The following is a 19,614-nucleotide window of genomic DNA, read 5'->3' as shown; positions in this document are numbered from 1 at the left end:
TGGATTCCCATTGATTCCAATTTTGCAAAGTCTCCTTGATGCCACACTTGGTCAGATGTTGCTTACTGTCAAGGGCAGTCACTCTCACCTCAGCCTGTTCAACTCAAGGAAAGCCTTCACCTCTTTCCATCGATAAACCTCTCTTGCTTTTCTTGTTCAGTCTTGTAACGAGGCAATACTTTTTTGATAGCGTCTATCAAAGTCCAGTTCAGTGGCCTCCCCAAGAGTAAAAAGTCATTGCTATGACAACCAGAATTCCTTACAAGCGATCTGCTCAATAATTGTGGTAACATAGAGTCCAAAAGTCAACTTTAGACTCTTTGGCATTGCATAACATCATGTCCTTAGACAGCACCTTCCAAACCCATGACTACTTCCATCTAGAAGGGCAGCAGATACCTGGAAACACCACCAGCTACAAGTTCCCCTCCAAGCCACTCGCCATCCTGATTTGGAAATGTATCGGCCGTTCCTTCGCAGTCGCTGGGTCAAAATCCTGGAATTCCCTCCCTGATGGCATTATGGGTCAACCCACAGCACCTGGACTGCAGCGATTCAAGAAGGCAGCTCACCACCACAAGGGGCAACTAGGGATGGGCAATAAATGCTGGCCTAGCCAGCAACACCCAAATCCCATGAATGGGGAAAAAGTATATAACCAAATTGGGTGAAAATCTGGCAAATGGACTTTAACGTAAGGAAGTGTGAGGTCTTATGATAAATCAAAAGGCAGATTATCTAAACAGACAGAGATTGCAGGTGAGTGAAATACAGAGGGATCTGGGTGTTCCAGTACAACAATCATAGATAGCTAGCAGGTCCAACAAATGGCATTTTGGCCTTTATTGCAAAGAAGTTGGAGTGTTAAAAATTGGGGGGGGTCTTATTCCAGTTGTGTTGGTGAGGCCTGACCTGGAATACTGCATCCAGTTTTAGACTCCTTGCCTTAAAAAGGATGTAGTAACATTGGAAGCAGTCCAAAGGAGATTCGCCAGGCTAATTCCTAGAATGAGAGGGTTGTCTTATCGAGAGAGACTGAATAGCCTGGGTCTGTATTCCTCGGAGATTAGAGGAGTGAAGGGGTGACCTTATTCAAACATATAAGATCCTGAGGGGGCTTGAGAGGATAGATGGTGAGATGTTTTCACTGGTGGGAGAGTTTTGACCAAGGGGACACACAGCTACAAGATAAATTGCCTGTCATTTAAAACTGAGGTGTGTAGAAATGTCCTCTTGCAGAGGATGGTGAATCTCTGGAGTTTCTCTGCCCCAAAGGGTGTTGGAGGCTGGATCATTAGAAGTGGAGGTGGATAAATATTTAATAGATCGAGGAATAGAGGGAGGTGGAGAAATGGCACAGATCAGCCATGATCGCGTTGAGTAGCGGGGCAGGCTTGTAGGACCTTACTCCTGCTTCTGGTTCTTGTGTTGTTGTGTGTACAGTGGTGTAGTGGTATGGTTACTGGGTTGGTAATCCCGAGTCAGGTGAATGTAATGGAGACACGGGTTCAAATCCCACCACAGCCTTGGGTTGAATTCAAACAATGTGAAGTTGAAGAGGTGGATTGACCGTACTAAATTATCCATTAGTGTCAGGCATATTAGAAGGGTAAATATGTGCTAGATCTTCATTTAGAGAAGGAAATCTGCTGCCCTTACCTGGTCTGGCCTACTGTGACTCCAGAGCAACAGCAATGTGGTTGACTCTTAAATGCCCTCTGAAATAGCCCAGTGAGACACTCAGTTAGAAATAGAATTCTAACAGTGCAGAATGAGGCCATTTGGCCCATCGAGTCTGCACTAACAACAACCCACCTCGATGTTATCCCCATAACCCCACGCATTTACCCCACTAATCCCTCTAACCTCCACATCCCAGGACACGAAGGGGCACGGCCAACCCACCAAACTCGCACATCTTCGGACTGTGGGAGGAAACCCACGCAGACATGGGAAGAATGTGCAGACTCCGCACAGACGGTGACCCAACTCAGGAATTGAGCCCAGGTCCCTGGTGCTGGGGGGCAGCAGTGCCAACCTTACCATGCCACCGTGCATGGGCAATTAGTCCTGCAGTGCAGAAGAGGCCATTCGGCCCATTGAGTCTGCGCCGACTCTCTGACAGGGTATCGCGCCCAGGGCCTCTCCAGCGACGAATGAATAAAAACAGGAGCTTGTCCCCCCCCCACTCCCCATTTTAAGCTCTGAAAAGGGAGTTTACGCCTCGTTAAACATGGCAATCCAGTTGAGAATTAGTCCGAGAGAGCCCTGCTTTGTAAGACAGCTTGACAGGAGCAGAGGCAAATGGCAGATAGCACGTGTCGAACAACTTGTGTGGAGTGTTGGATTTTGTTGTCTTTTTTTTGTTAACCCGCGGAGCCCCCTGAGGCAAAACAAGACCTGGGAGCTGATGAAGAAAAAAAACTCGCTTAAAACTCCAGCAAGGTTATCTTACAAGGAAAGCTGATGAAGGTGGCAACAGTGGCGATCTCCAGGGACTGTGTGGTACGCGCTCTTTAAATAACATGGAATGAGGCAGGCGGAATGTAACAGCCTGTGATGATCAGGTACTTTGAGAGAGACAGGGAGGCTTGACAGAAGGAATTTGTCACGACCAGACTGGCCTTATTATTTCTGGCCTTCCGTTGTTTGCAATCGAACCAATCTCGCTTCATTTGGGCTGTCAGAGCGCTGAGCGAACCTGCGACTAAACCCAGACCCCCCGCGCGCACAGCAATTAGCGCGATGATTAACTGGAGTCACGAACAAGGAACGGACTTTGACCTTGAGTGGCATGTGGAGCTTCTGGGATCGCTGCGTCCCCTCACTTTCAGACGTGAGGAGACGGTGATGAAATGTGAAGAGGATTAAGCAGTTCAGACAAATATTCCCATTTCCCTGTTTTACGGGTGTACCGTTTTAAAGTATACACGGCCAGTATTCCCATTTCCCTGTTTTACAGGTGTACCATTTTAAATATACACGATCAGTATTCCCATTTCCCTGTTTTACCGCTGTACCATTTTAAAGTATACATGACCAGTATTCCCATTTCCCTGTTTTACCAGTGTACCATTTTAAATATACACAATCAGTATTCCCATTTCCCTGTTTTACAGGTGTACCATTTTAAATATACACGACCAGTATTCCCACTTCCCTGTTTTACGGGTGTACCATTTTAAATATACACAATCAGTATTCCCATTTCCCTGTTTTACGGGTGTACCATTTTAAATATACACGACCAGTATTCCCACTTCCCTGTTTTACAGGTGTACCATTTTAAATATACACGACCAGTATTCCCACTTCCCTGTTTTACGGGTGTACCATTTTAAATATACACAATCAGTATTCCCATTTCCCTGTTTTACGGGTGTACCATTTTAAATATACACGACCAGTATTCCCACTTCCCTGTTTTACAGGTGTACCATTTTAAAGTATACATGACCAGTATTCTCATTTCCCTGTTTTATGGGTGTACCATTTTAAATATACACGACCAGTATTCCCATTTCCCTGTTTTACAGGTGTACCATTTTAAATATACACGACCAGTATTCTCATTTCCCTGTTTTACGGGTGTACCATTTTAAAGTATACATGACCAGTATTCCCATTTCCCTGTTTTATGGGTGTACCATTTTAAATATACACGATCAGTATTCTCATTTCCCTGTTTTACAGGTGTACCATTTTAAATATACACGATCAGTATTCTCATTTCCCTGTTTTACGGGTGTACCATTTTAAATATACATGATCAGTATTCTCATTTCCCTGTTTTACGGGTGTACCATTTTAAAGTATACACGATCAGTATTCCCATTTCCCTGTTTTACGGGTGTACCATTTTAAAGCATACAAGACCATAGAATCCCTCCAGTACAGAAGAAGCCATTCGGCCCATCGAGCCTGCACCAACTCTCTGACAGAGTATCATATCTCCCCCACCCTATCCCTGTAGCCCCACACATTTCCTATGGCTAATCCATCTAACATTTCTTGGGACACTAAGGGATAATTTAGCACGGCCAATCCACCTAACCTGCACATCTTTGCAGTGTGGAAACAAACCGGAGCAAACCCATGCAGACATGGGGAGAATGTGCAAACTCCACACAGGCAGTGACCCAAGCCAGGAATCGAACCGGTGTCCCTGCAGCTGTGAGGCGGCAGTGCTGACCACTGTGCCACCGTGCTGCTTGGGTCACTGTCTGTGTAGGGTCTGTACATTCTCCCCATGTCTGCGTGGGTTTCCTCTGGTTGATCCGGTTTCCTCCCACAGTCCAAAAGACGTGCTGGTTAGGTGTATTGGCCATGCTAAATTCTGTCTGAAAACATTGGTTTTAATGCTCTTCAACATGAACCTGCTCCCTCCCTACTTCGTCCGAGCATGATGAGCAGGTCGGATTATTATAAGGCTTCAATAGCACAAAAGCACAACTGCAATTCCTTCACCCCACATTACAGGTTAAACTAAAAGCTGCTCTGGCAATGTTTGCTGGTAAGAATTCTGACAACACTAGGTTAAAGTCCAACAGGTTTATTCGATAGTAAACTCGCAAGCTTTCAGAGTTTGCCCCTTTGTCAGGCGAATGGAGAGTTCTGGCCTCAGGCAGAGCATATAACAGCACAGACAGTTTATAGATTACTGATTAAAATGCGAGTCTTTACAGCTAATCAAAGGCTTGCATTTTAATCAGTAATCTATAAACTGTCTGTGCTGTTATATGCTCTGCCTGAGACCAGAACTCTCCATTCACCTGACAAAGGGGCTAACCCCGAAAGCTTGTGAGTTTACTATCAAATAAACCTGTTGGATTTTAACCTGGTGTTGTTAGACTTCTTACTGTGTTTACCCCAGTCCAACGCCGGCATCTCCACATCATGTTTGCTGGTCACACGCTTTACATCCTGGCTACTTGCTCATTGGTATACTCTGTCTTACAGCGATGGTGTTTATGTCTCCTCTCTTCCCAGTGGCACAGTGGTTAGCACTGCTGCCTCACAGCGCCAGGGACCCGGGTTCGATTCCCGGCTTGGGTCACTGTCTGTGTAGAGGCTGCACGTTCTCCCCGTGTCTGCGTGGGTTTCCTCCGGGTGCTCCGGTTTCCTCCCACAGTCCATGAAACCATTGTCGATTGTCAGAAAAATCCACCTGGCTCCTTTTGGGGGAGGAAATCTGCCGTCCTTACCCAGTCAGGCCTACATGTGTGATTTTCCTCCAGGTGCTCCAGTTTCCCGCCAAAAGACGTGCTGGTTAGGGTGCATTGGCTGTGCTAAATTCTCCCTCAATGAACCCGAACAGGTGCTGGAGTGTGGTGACTAGGGGATTTGCACAGTAATTTCATTGCAGTGTTAATGTAAGCTTACTTGTGACATTAATAAATAAACTTTTAAACTTTTAAACTTTAAACCTTGTGATTCTTGCACAAGGACACCCAGATCCCTCTGCACATCAACATGCTAAAATTTCTTACCATTTAAATAATAGAGAGAAGAGTAACTTGCAACATTTAACTTTGAACTTCATCTCAGCATCCCCTCCTGTAGAAGCACAGAAACGTAGAAAATAGGAGCAGGAGGAGGCCATCCAGCCCTTCGAGCCTGCTCCGCCATTCATTACAATCATCGCTGATTGTCCAACTCAATAGCCTAATCCTGTTTTCTCCCCATCACCTTTGATCCCATTCTCCCCAAGTGTGATATCCAGCTACCTCTGGAACACATTCAATGTTTTGGCATCAACTACTTCCTGCGGTAATGAATTCCACAGACTCACTTCTCTTTGGGTGAAGAAATGTCCCCTCATCTCCTGTTCCTTTCTCTCCTCATATTTTTATCTACTTACTCCTTAACCTTATCCCTTATTCCTCTGGGCATGGAGGCCAGCACTGGTCACGTACACTAAGGTAGGGGTTAAAATGAACAAGATATTCGAACCTGGGGTAATACGATTTGCAGCTGGGGCGGGGGTTATTTTAATAATTCCCACCGAGTTATTTACTCCCACTTGATGGAACATTACGCCAGGTCTGAGGGACAAAGAAAAGTTACTGGCGTTTTCTCCACAGAGGGCAGAGTAATTGGAAGCGTAGCTCGCGGGATCTGTTATTCGATGTGACAGAGCAATTGTTCTGTCTAAGTCTCCTCGCTATAATTTATCAATCTATTTCTCCTTGCTGGGCTGTGATGAGAATTACTTCCAGCGCTTGATAACCCGTCCCCGTGCCCGCACCATCTGTGCCACGCTTACCGAGGCGCCCCATGGCAGTGCCACAGCACCTTGGGTCCATCACAGTGACACGCTGCCCCGACCGCTTCCAAAATAGGCAACTGGGCCGTCCAGCTCCCCGTTACTTGGTTGGAGAGAGCGAGAGGCCACTCAGGGTGGAGGAACGACAGTTGGCGGGGTGGGGGGAAGGGTTTGGGTGAGAGGTGGGGGTGAGGGTTGCGGTTTGATAGTCCATGGGGGGGCATCAAGAACGAAGAGGGTGGTCCCACAGCGGCAATTGTGGGGGCAATTGGGAAGAAGCAGCTTCGAAATCGTGAGGTAGAATCCCGACAGTGCAGGAGAGGCCATTTGGCCCATCGAGTCTGCACCAACTCTCTGACGGAGTATCTTTACCCAGGCCCCCAAACCCCACCCCAACACAGACACCCCAAACACTGAGCCTAGCTAATCCACAAAACCTACACATCTTTGGACACTCAGGGTATGATGGCACACTGCTGCCTCACAGTGCCAGGGACCTGGGTTCGATTCCCAACTTGGTTCACTGTCGGTGTGGAGTTTGCACGATCGCCCCCGTGTTTGTGTGGGTTTCCTCCAGGTGCTCCTGTTTCCTCCCTCGATCTGAAAGATGGGCTGATTAGATCCATTGACCCGAACAGGAGCTGGAGTGTGGCGACTAGGGGAATTTCACAGTAACTTCATTGCAGTGTTAATGTAAGCCTTACTTATGACTAATAAATAAATTTTATCTTATTTTTATCTTTAGTAAGGGGCAATTTAGCATGGCCAATCCACATAACCTACACATTTTTGGACACTAAGGGTCAATTTAGCATGGCCAATCCACCTAACCTACACATCTTTGGACATAGGAACATAAGAAATAGGAGCAGGAGTAGGCCATCCAGCCCTTCGAGCCTGCCCCGCCATTCAATAAGATCATGGCTGATCTGTTGTGTCTCAGTTCCACATTCCCGCCCTCTCCCCATAACCCTTAATCCCCTCTCTTATCAACTCTCTTCTTGTGAAGTATAAATTGTTGTTTGCTATGAGATTGGTATTCTCGCAGGCCTGCCTTGCTGAGTGTTGGGTGCAAGAACAAAGTACATCCCTCTTCTCAAATCTACCCCATGGACACTAAGAGGCAATTTAGCATGGCCAATCCACCTAATCTGCACATCTTTGGACACTAGGGGGAAATTTACCATGGCTAATCCACCTAACCTACACATCTTTGGATACTAAGAGGCAATTTAGCATGGTCAATCCACCTAACTACACACCCTTGGACACTAAGAGCATGGTGGCACAGTGGTTAGCAATGCTGTATCACAGCACCAGGGACTTGGATTTGACTCCTGGCTCGGATCACTGTCTGTGTGGAGTCTGCAAGTTCTCCCCGTGTCTATGTGGGTTTCCTCCGGGTACTCCAACTTCCTCCCACAGTCCCAAAGGCATGCCGGCTAGGTGCATTGTCCGTGCTAAATTCTCTCTCAGTGTACCCGAACAGGCACGGAGTGTGGAGACTAGGAGATTTCCACAGTAACTTCACTGCAGTGTTAATGTAAGCCTACTTGTGACTCTAGTGAATAAACTTTAAGCTTTAGCCCATTCACTGTAGCATGGGGTAGTCTTGAGAAGAGGGATGTACTTTGTTCTTGCACCCAACACTCAGCAAGGCAGGCCTGCGAGAATACCAATCTCATAGCAAACAACAATTTATACTTCACAAGAAGAGAGTGCTGATCGATTGTCAAGCAGGGACTGATTTGTAGAGATATTTCCATGCATGCTGTGTCGATGGAAGGAGTTGGAGGGTCCCTGGAATTAAAAGGGAGGCAAAATGCATCGAAATTTGATACCCATTGCACATTGTCCTGTGACCTGAATGGTGCTGATGAGATTCACGAGAATGATCCCGGGAATGAAGGGTTTGTCATATGAGGAGCGGTCAGGGAGTCCAGGCCTCTACTCGATGGAGTTTAGAGCGGTGAGATGGATCTAATTGACACTTACAGGATACGGAGAAGCCTGGATAGAGTGGGCGTGGAGAGGATGTTTCCGCTCGTGAGAGAGACCAGAACTGGAGGGCACAACCTCAGAGTGGAGGGACCCTCCTTTAAAACAGAGACGAGGAGGAATTTCTTCAGCCAGAGGGTGGCGAACCTGAGGGAACTCACTGCCACAGAAGGCTGCGGAGGACAGGCCACTGAGTGTCTTTAAGACAGAGATAGCTAGGTTCTCGATCAGTAAGGGGACACAGGGTTAGGCAGGAGAATGGGGATGAGGATCATATGAGCCGTGATAGAATGGCGGAGCAGACTCGATGGACCGAGTGGCCTAATTCTGCTTCTATATCTTATGGCAAGCTTATATCAGTTAGAATAGAATCCCTACAGGGCAGAAGGAGGCCATTGGGCCCATCGAGACTACACCAGCAATGATCCCACCCAGGCCCTATCTCTGTAAGCTCACATATTTACCCTGCTAATCCCCTCTGACACTAAGGGACAATTTAGCACGGCCAATCAATCTAACCCGCTCACCTTTGGAGGTGAAATCTCATTTTTCACTTGGTAACAAGTGAGTCATCGCTCATAAAAAGGGAGCACTGGTTTTATGAATCCTTTCCATTGCTACAGTATTTACAGCGATATTTCACCAGGATGTAATTATGACAGATTATTGCACCCAGAGCAATGTGCGTGTGATTGGAAATCAAAGTAGCATTTTCTGCTCCAGACTTTTAAAGAAAGCCCCAAGATGGACCAATTTGTTTTAAATTCAGTACGTGGAATATTAATCCACGGGAAAAAGAATCTTCAGCCCTGGCCCAGTATTGATCAATCATGTCAGTTAGAAAGGTAAAGAACATTAGTAGTGTTTTAATTAGTCATTAGTTTTGGTCCTTTAGGTGCATTCTGCACCGCTCTGAGGCACAGGAAAAGGTGACTATCCACTATCACATTGCTGCTGTGGACCTTCCCCTTGTAACCCTGCCCAACTAACCCGCACATCTCTAAGGAGTAATTTAGCATGGCCAATCCACCCTAACCCACACATCTTTGGACACTAAGAGGCAATATAGCATGGCCAATCCACCTAACCTGCACATCTTTGGACACTAAGGGGCAATTTAGCATGGCCAATTCACCTAACCTACACATCTTTGGACACTAAGGGGCAATATAGCATGGCCAATCCACCTAACCCACACATCTTTGGACACTAAGGGGCAATATAGCATGGCCAATCCACCTAACCTGCACATCTTTGGACACTAAGGGGCAATTTAGCATGGCCAATTCACCTAACCTACACATCTTTGGACACTAAGGGGCAATTTAGCATGGCCAATCCACCTAACCTGCACATCTTTGGACACTAAGGGGCAATTTAACATGGCCAATCCACCTAACCTGCACATCTTTGGATACTAAGGGGCAATTTAGCATGGCCAATCCACCTAACTTGCACATTTTTGGACACCAAGGGGCAATTTAGCATGGCCCATCCAGCTAACCTACACATTTTTGGATACCAAGGGGCAATTTAGCCTGACCAATCCACCTAACCTACACATCTTTGGACACTAAGGAGCAATTTAGCATGACCAATCCACCTAGCCTACACATCTTTGGACATTAGGGGACAATTTAGCATGGCTAATCTACCTAACCTGCACATCTTTGGGCACTAAGGGACAATTTAACATGGCCAATCCACCTAAACTGTGCATTTTGGATACTAAGGGGAAATTTAGCATGACCAATCTACCTAACCTACACATCTTTGGACACTAAGGGGCAATTTAGCATGACCAATCCACCAAACCTGCACATCTTTGGATACTAAGAGGCAATTAGCCATGGCCAATCAACTTAACCTGTACATCTTTGGATTGTGGGAGGAAACCGGAGCACTTGGAGGAAACCCAGGTAGATGCGGGGAGAACATGTAAACACCACACTGTCACCTAAGGCCAGAATTGAGCCCAGGTCCCTGGTTCTGTGAGGCAGCAGTGCTAACCACAGTGCCACAGTGCTCCTCATATGAACATGTACACATATGAATTAGGATCAGGAGTGTGGCCTCTCAAACGTGTTCCAGCGTTCAATAAAATCTTACCTGATCTGTTAGGTTCAACTCCACATTCCTTCCTACCCACAATACAACTTGAAACCCTTTGCAAAAAGGCATTCCTTAAAACTGATTTCCTTGACCAAGCTGCAAATGACCTGTCCTAATACCTACTTCTGTGATCCAGTATCTAATCTGACCCAGTAATGTTCCTTTGAGGAACCTTGGTATGTATTAAAGGTGCTATATAAATGCAAGGAAATTAGCAATATTAACAAATGCAATGTTATGTAAACCCGTTTACACTTCCCGCTGTCTTGGAAAAGCAGCCAGAATAATCAGGGGCCCCACACACTCCGGACATATTCCCTTCCATTTCTTCCGTCGGGAAAAAAAATACAAAGTCTGAGGTCACATACTAACTGATTCAAGAACAGCTTCTTCCCTGCTGCCGTCAGACTTTTGAATGGACCTACCTCGCACTAAGTTGACCTTTGTCTACACCCGAGTTGTGACTGTAACACTACATTCTGCTCTCTCTCCTCTCCTTCTCTATGAACGGTATGCTTTGTCTGTATAGTGTGCAAGAAATAATACTTTTCATTGTATCCCAATACATGTGACCGCAACAACTATTTAACAACAACAATGGCAATAGTGGCTTTAAAATGGTTGTTCTGGCTAAGAGTTAAGCATGCTGGGATTTTTGGTTAACTTATAATTAAAACTAGGTGCAGGTCATAGAGTGGCTCCGGTCTGGGAGCTGTGATCTGAAACTTCCTGCGTTGGTCAAATCAGAGAAGTTGTTTACATTGACTCAGGCATTGTGGCTTTGAATTTTATTATCCTTATGTGTGGAACATGTCAAGTAAATTAAACGTAATGGCATTGTTTGCAAGTAATTTCATTGGACGTTTGAGCCATGTGATCAGTTTCCAGTTACATAGTTGGCTCAATGACAGAGAATCTCCTGGAAGCAAGCAGAGGGTTGTGGATAAAAGACATGCTTAACTTTTGTTTGCCAGCAATGACTAGAAAGACACCAAACACCATCGCAAGACAGGTACCCTGAAGGATGCTTCAGAGAAGAAGGAAATAGATTCTACATCAAGAATATTTCTTGGCCAACGTTTTTCCTAAACTCTGTAATATCTGTTAAATACTTAAAATTGATGTTCAGTTAAAATCAAAGTGCAGTTAAGAGTTAATGAGTTGCAACTGTTTATGTTTGAGTTGGTACCAGAAATAAAGAAATTGTTGAACTGTTGTCCCTGTTTGTCTTATTAAATTAGAATGCTTGCACAGTGTTTAAGCTAAAAGCTGGATAAAAATGGTGAATATTACATACAACACAATTGTATGGAAGCACCTCAGAATACAACTTACCCTCTGTAGACAACTTAAATACCCTTGCACCATTTGTAATGTCTGTAATTTATCTTTTGATGGTTTTGACACACCTCGGAGAGCAGCATGACTTTATAGTTTATTTATTAACATCACAAGTAGGCTTACATTAACACTGCAGTGAAGTTACAGTGAAAATCCCCCAATTGCCACACTCTGGCACCTGTTCGGGTACACTGAGGGAGAATTTGGCACGGCCAATGCAGCTAACCAGCGAATCTTTCGGACTTGGGAGGAAACCCACGCAGTCACGTGGACAACATGCACATAGACAGTGACCCAAGCCGGGAATCAAACCCGGATCCCTTGGTGCAGCATGGTGGCGCACTGATAAGCACTGTGCCACCCAACGCATTATGTGATGGCCATTTCAAAGAACAAAGAATAAAGAACAGTATAATACAGAATACAGTGAAAAGTATTGTTTCTTGCGCTATACAGACAAAGCATACCATTCACAGTGAAGGAAAGGAGAGGGTGCAGAATGTAGTGTTACAGTCATAGCTAGAGAAACATCAGCTTAAAATAAGGTAGCTCCATTCAAAAGTCTGACAGCAGCAGGGAAGAAGCTGTTCTTGAGTTGGTCGGTACGTGACCTCAGACTTTTTCTCTTTTTCTCAACGGAAGGGATGGAAGGGAATATGTCCGGGGTGTGTGGGATTCTGCTGGCTGCTTTTCCAAGGCAGCGGGATGTATAGAGGGGTCAATGGATGGGAGACTGGTTTGCATGATGGACTGGGCTACATTCACAACTTTTAATAGTTTCTTGCAGTCTCGGACAGAGCAGGAGCCCATACCAAGCTGTGATACATCTGGAAAGAATGCTTTCTATGGTGCATTTGTAAAGTTGGTGAAAGTCTTAGTGGACATGCCAAATTTCCTTAGCCACCTGAGGAAGTAGAGGCGTTGGAAAGTAGAGGGATCGGTTGTTGGTGATCTGGACACCTAGAAATTTGAAGCTCTCGACTATTTCAACTTCATCCCCATTAGAGTCATAGAGGTTTATAGCATGGAAACAGGATCTTCAACTCAACTTGTCCATGCCGTCCTTTTTTTTAAAACCCCTAAGCTAATGTTTTTAAAACCCCTAAGCTAAGCTAAGCTAACCCATTGTTTTAAACAGGGACATGTTCTCCGCTATGCTTCCTGAAATCAATGACAATCTCTTTCGTTTTATTGACATTGAGGAAGAGATTATTGTCGCCACACCAGTTGGACCAGATTCTCTGTCCCGACAAGGAAAAGTACAGCACAGGAACAGGCTCTTCGGCACACCAAGCCTGTGTCAACACATGATGCCTTTCTAAACTAAAGAGCTCTTGCCTCTACACAACCCATATCCCTCTGTTCACTGCCTATTCCTGCAACTGTGAAGATGCCTCTTAAATGTTGCTATTGTATCTGCTTCTACCACCTCCTCTGGCAGCGCATTCCAAGCACTTACCACCCTCTGTGTAAAAAAACTTGCCTCCCACATCTCCTTTAAACATTCCCCCTTTTACCTTAGACCCACACCCCCTGCCATTTCTGCTCTGGGAATAAGACTCTGACTATCCATTCTATCCACGTCTCCCATAATCTTGTAAACCTTTATCAGGTTGCCCCTCAGCCTCCAATGTTCAAGTGAAAACAAACCACATTTGTCTAGTCCCTCCTCATAGCTAATACCCTCCAAACCAGGCAACATCGTGTGACACTTTCTGTGCCCCTCTTCCAAAGCCTCCACATCTTTCTGGTAGTGTGGCGACCAGAACTGTATGCAATATTCCAAATACCGTCTAACTAAAATTCTATACAGCTACAACGTGACTTGTCGATTTTTATACCCAATGCCCCGATCGACGAAGGCAAACATGCCTTTTTGGTCACCTTATCCACTTGTGCTGCCACTTTCAGGAAACTGTGGATCTGTACGCCTAGATCCCTCAGTACGTTAATGCTTCTAAGTGGTCTGCCATTTCCCTTTGCATTAGACCTTCCAAAACGCATCACCTCGCATTTGTTTGGATTAAATTCCATTTGACATTTCTCGATCGAATCTCCAACCCATCTATATCCTGCTGTGTCCTCTGGCAATCCTCCTCGCAATCCTCACCTCCCCCAATCTTTGTGTCATCCATAAATTTACTCATCAGACTACCTACTGTTGAAGATTAACAAGGCAATGCACGCAAATCTTTTAAGCTTTTATTACCTGCTGGCAAGGAGAACAGACAGAATGAATTTCACCATGGTGGCCTGTTGATTTATACAGGAAATGTAACAGTTATCGTTCACCTTGATCTTTGAAATTTTGTTATTGAAAGAGTCTTATTTTCATCCCGTGGCCAAGAGTGAGAACGGAGTGTTTATGAAACTGACACAAGGTTTAGATTAGTCGCTTATCCTGAATACACAAGCATTGGCCTCACTGAAGGCCTTGTTTGCTAATAAGCATTTTCCAGAATTTGACAGAGTTGTTTGTCATACGTTAATTTACACAACTGTTGAAACTTAATTTCCAAACGACATTTTCTTCCTAATCTCTGTGGAACGTCGCTGGTCACACATCTCCAGTCAGAAAAAAAACCTTCTATCACTACTGCCTGTCACCAAGCCAGTTCTGCATCCACCTTACCAGCTCCAGTGCTGAGGGAGTGCTGCACTGTCAGTGTGGGTGCTGAGGGAGTGCTGCACTGTCAGTGTGGGTGCTGAGGGAGTGCTGCACTGTCAGCGCCGGCGCTGAGGGAGTGCTGCACTGTCAGTGTGGGTGCTGAGGGAGTGCTGCACTGTCAGTGTGGGTGCTGAGGGAGTGCTGCACAGTCAGTGTGGGTGCTGAGGGAGTGCTGCACTGTCAGTGTGGGTGCTGAGGGAGTGCTGCACTGTCAGTGCCGGTGCTGAGGGAGTGCTGCACAGTCAGTGTGGGTGCTGGGGGAGTGCTGCACTGTCAGTGTGGGTGCTGAGGGAGTGCTGCACTGTCAGTGTGGGTGCTGAGGGAGTGCTGCACTGTCAGTGTCGGTGCTGAGGGAGTGCTGCACTGTCAGTGTCGGTGCTGAGGGAGTGCTGCACTGTCAGTGTGGGTGCTGAGGGAGTGCTGCACTGTCAGTGTGGGTGCTGAGGGAGTGCTGCACTGTCAGTGTGGGTGCTGAGGGAGTGCTGCACTGTCAGTGTGGGTGCTGAGGGAGTGCTGCACTGTCAGTGTGGGTGCTGAGGGAGTGCTGCACTGTCAGTGTGGGTGCTGAGGGAGTGCTGCACTGTCAGTGTGGGTGCTGAGGGAGTGCTGCACTGTCAGTGTGGGTGCTGAGGGAGTGCTGCACTGTCAGTGTGGGTGCTGAGGGAGTGCTGCACTGTCAGCGCCGGTGCTGAGGGAGTGCTGCACTGTCAGTGCTGACGGCAGCTGCCGTTCCCTTGGAAGGGATGTTTGACGGAGTCTATGCCTGCCTGCGGAGGTGAGCGTAAGAGAAATCCCCACAGCTCGATCTGCAGATAAATGATGATTTTTTTAAGGCAGTATTTTTCACTCAGTCACTGAGGCATATTATCTTGTCATTGTCTCCTTGTTGTTTATGGAGACACGCTGTGTTTGAACTGATTGCCAAGTTTCCTGCTTTACAACAGCAATTGCACATCAAAGCAGACTCTTTCATTGGCTGGGAGCTGCTTTGGGTCAGCCCACAGTTGAGAGAGGCGCCACATAAATGCAGCTCCAGCTTTCTACTCAGCTGTGAGTGGGAGGGAATAGTTAAACCCATCTGCCCACCTCTGCATAGAACAGCTTCCATTTTCAATGCAACGCAAGTAGCTTATCACAGTGGGTTAGCGCTGCTGCCTCACAGCGTCAGGGACCCGAGTTCGATTCCCGGCCTCGGGTCACTGTCTGTGCGGGGTCTGCAAATTCTCCCCACGTCTCCGGTTTCCTCCCACAGTCCAAAAGACGTGCTGGTTAGGGTGCATTGGCCGTGCTAAATTCTCCCTCAGTGTTACCCGAACAGGCGCCAGAGTGTGGTGACTGGAGGATTTTCACAGTAATTTCATTTCAGTGTTAATGTAAGCCTACTTGTCACACTAATAAATAAACTTCCATACAGGAGCAGAATTAGGCCATTCGGCCCATCAAATCCACTCTGCCATTCAATCATGGCTTATAAGTTTCTCAACCCCACCCTCCTGCCTTTTCCCTGTCACCTTTGTTCCCCGTGACGAAGGTTTGGATGCTACTGGGGACTTGCTGGTTTGAGTTAGAAGGAGAGGCTGGATAGACTGGGACCTGTTTCTCTGGTGTGTAGGAGACTTGAAGGGGTGACTTTATAGGGGTCACCTCGCATTGGTCTAAATTAAACTCCATCTGCCGTTCGTCAGCCCACTGGCCCAATTGATCAAGAAGGAAGCACAGCTCCACATATTCCCAACGGAATGTCGCTGCGCTCGGAACTCTCAGAAGGCTTCCAAGCCTGCCTGTCACAGAAACAAGGGGTGGAATTTTACCCACCACCCCCCCCCCCCATCAGTGGGCGGAGTGATCCTGTAAAATCGCGTGGGTGCTAAGCAACCGGGATCAGGCCCGACTTCCGGTAAGGTCACCCTCTCCCTGGGAACGGGTGAGAGGCTGAAAAATATTATTCAAATGTCTGAAAATTCTCATTCGCATCTGTTTAGTGAGCCCAGAACTCCACCAACATGGCTCACCTGCCTTGGGCCTCACCAGGAGATGTTCTCTCTGTCGAGGAAATCTCCTGCTCCCGCCTAACAGGGGATAATCGAGTTGGCCTCACCAGAGGAACTGGAGGCCATTGAGGACCCCCCCGAGGAGGCCAAGAGCAAGGGGCTCCCCCTTGTGTAGTGTTAGTCTGGCAGTGCCACCCTGGCACCTTGGCACTGCAAGCCTGGCCCACTAGGCAGTGTCAGGGGTGGCATCTAGAGGGGGAGCATGGCCTGAAGGGAGTGTGGCATGAAGAAGGTATAGTCTGAAGGGGGTTTAGACTGAAGGGGGTGTGATCTGAAGGCGGCAAGCCATGAGGGGATGGGTCATGAAGGGGCAGCCTGATCGGGGAGGGGGGGAACCACTGCACACTCTGCTACAATCGGATTGTGGGGGGTGGGGGGGCATGATCAGTCTGGGCCTGGGGGTTGGATATTTCACGATTGGCAATGTGTCCCTGCGAGTGCAGGTGGGGGGGGGGGGGGCAAAGCTAGTTGGACTGCCTGCAGTAGCAGGGGCCTGACAACTCCCGCTTGAACTCAAGCTCTGCCACTGAAATTGCGCATGCGCAGCATCAGAGGTCTGCACATGTGCAATAGCTCCCTCTACAGGCTGGATGGTGAATTATGCCCAGTGCCATCAAGTTCAATATCCTGATCTCGCCTTCCCCCCCATATCCCTTGATCCCTCTCACCCACAACTACTTTCTGTGATAGTGAATTTCACACATTCTCCACTCTCCGGGTGAAGGAATTTCTCCTCAGCTCAGTTCTCAGAGGTTTACCACCTTATCCTCAAACTATGACCCCTACTTCTGGACTCCCCCAAACAGTCTAGAAATGGTCTAGTTCGTATTTTCAATTACAAGGGGCAATTTAGCGTGGCTAATCCACCTAACCTACACATCTGTGGACTGTGGGAGGAAACCGGAGCACCCAGAGGAAACCCATGCAGACACGGGGAGAATGTACAAACTCCACACAGACAGTGACCTGAGGCCGGAATTGAACCTGGGTCTCTGGTGCTGTGAGGCAGCAGTGCTAACCACTATGCCACTGTCCCTGAATTTTTTTTTTTGGCAGTTCCGTTGTGTTTCTCAGGATGAGGTGTGACACGATGAGTTTTGAAATGGCTTCACGGGCGGCACGGTAGCACAGTGGTTAACACTGCTGCTTCACAGCTCCAGGGTCCTGGGTTCGATTCCTGGCTCGGGTCACTGTCTGTGTGGAGTTTGCACATTCTCCTCATGTCTGTGTGGGTTTCCCCCGGGTGCTCCGGTTTCCTCCCACAGTCCAAAGATGTGTGGGTTAGGTTGATTGGCCGTGCTAAAATTGCCCCTTAGTATCCTGAGATGCAGAGGTTAGAGAAATTAGTGGGTAAATGTGTAGGGATATGGGGGTAGGGCCTGGGTGGGAATGTGGTCGGTGCAGGCGCGATGGCCTCTTTCTGTACTGAAGGGATTCTAAGGATTTGTTTCCGGTTTTGGTGCTGGGAATGAGGGTTTGGCGGGGAGGGGATGGATGGAGGGGTGGGAATGGGAGGTGGGGGGTGATGAAGGGCAGGGGTGGTGGGGATGGAGGGGTGGGGGGGGGATTTGGGGGGGTGGAGGAGGGGGGATTTGGGGGGTGGGGGAGGGGGGATTTGGGGGGTGGAGGTGGGGGTGGGGGAGGGGGGATTTGGGGGGTGGAGGTGGGGGTGGGGGAGGGGGTTATTGGGGGGTGGACGAGGGGGTGGTGGAGGGCGGGGGGGATGGAAGGGTGGTACCGGGAGCTCCCTCCAGGGGAGCCCTGGGTACACAGCGGTAGCCGGGACATCCTGAGGGTGATTGGGAGGAGGGGAGGGAGGGGGCTTGGAATTCAGAGCCTGGCCAAAAACCGTTACGAGTCACACCTCTAACCTAGCGCTAAACTTGTGACTTCATTTCAAAGGATAGATTGCCCTGACAGTGTTAAGGCTTGATTTTTATGGAGTGTGACTTGATGAGAGCAGTGTGATTGAACTAAAGCCTTGTAATTCACTGTCAGCGCTTAGTTACCCAGTTAATAATGGACACTGGCCACGGAAGCTCTTTGTAATTAATTTGGTTATTTTTGTAATTAAATTGGACTAATGTGATCGCGGCCAGCCCAGCAGTGGGAAAGATGTTGTGTGTTAAGGCTGCCGGGTGCAATCAACGTTCTCATCAACAGCCGCTTCCCAATGCCAAAATCAATGCCTCAAAGCGGGAAAGAAAGGTTTGCGTTTATGTAGCGCCCTTTCATAGAATCACAGAATCCCTGCAGCTCAGAAGAAGGCCATTCAGCCCATTGGGTCTGCACAATCTCACCCAGATCCTATCCCCATAATCCCACTTCTTTAAGCTGCTAATCCCTCTCACCTACACACCCCAGGACACTAAGGAGCAATTATATCATTGCTATTTAGCATGGTTAATGCGCCTAACCCACACATCTTTGGGCACTAAAGAGCAATTATATCATTGCCGATCCCCTGACACTAAGGGGCATTTTAGCACGGCCAATCCACCCATCTTTGATTGTGGAAGGAAACTCACACAGAAACGAGGAAAATGCGTATGAAGGCAGTGACCCAAGCTGGGAATTGAACCCAGGACCCTGGTGCTGTGAGGCAACAGTGCTAACCACTGTGCCACCATGGTGCTTGATAGCCAATAGAGTACTTTTCAAGTGTTGCCTTGCTCCCCACGCCTTGGGCAAGATTTTCCTATCCCATCCATCACGGGACTTGCAGTGGGCCTCACAGTGGCACAGTGGTTAGCACTGCTGCCTCACAGCGCCAGGGAACCAGGTTCAATTCTGGCCTTGGGTCACTGTCTGTGCGGAGTTTGCACATTATTCCTGTGTCTGCGTGGGTAACCTGCGGAGGCTCTGGTTTCCTCCCACACTCCAAAGATGTGTAGGTTAGGTGCACTGGCCATGCTAAATTCTCCATCAGTGTACCAGAGTGTGGCAACTAAAGGATTTTCACAGTAACTTCATCGCAGTGTTAATGTAAGCTTACTTGTGACACTAATAAATAAACTCGAAACTTGCAAGCTTGGTTTGGAGGGGAACGTCCAGATGGGGGTATTCCCAGGTATCTACTCTCCTTGTCCTTCTAGGACGAGGTTTGGGAGGTGCTGTCTAAGGATCTTTGGTGATTTACTGCAGTGCATCTTGTACACACTGCTGCTACTGAGCGTCAG

General features: G+C 47.6%; 1 long non-coding RNA gene across 1 annotated transcript in view; it reads right to left on the bottom strand.

The window, feature by feature from the left end:
• The window catches only part of LOC145361743 (uncharacterized), a 73,420-nt gene extending 73,234 nt beyond the window's left edge, over positions 1-186 (bottom strand). Inside the window, exon 1 of the long non-coding RNA XR_013889859.1 lies at positions 89-186. This is a non-coding gene — a long non-coding RNA (uncharacterized LOC145361743). The remainder of the gene's footprint in view (positions 1-88) is intronic.
• Between the last annotated feature and the right edge of the window lie 19,428 nt (positions 187-19,614).

The sequence above is a fragment of the Carcharhinus amblyrhynchos genome, chromosome 35 (assembly GCF_965287045.1).
Source record: "Carcharhinus amblyrhynchos chromosome 35, sCarAmb.v2.hapA, whole genome shotgun sequence".
NCBI lineage: Eukaryota > Metazoa > Chordata > Chondrichthyes > Carcharhiniformes > Carcharhinidae > Carcharhinus > Carcharhinus amblyrhynchos.
The sequence above is the reverse complement of the archived record's forward strand: the minus strand, read 5'-3'. Positions and strand labels throughout refer to the sequence as shown.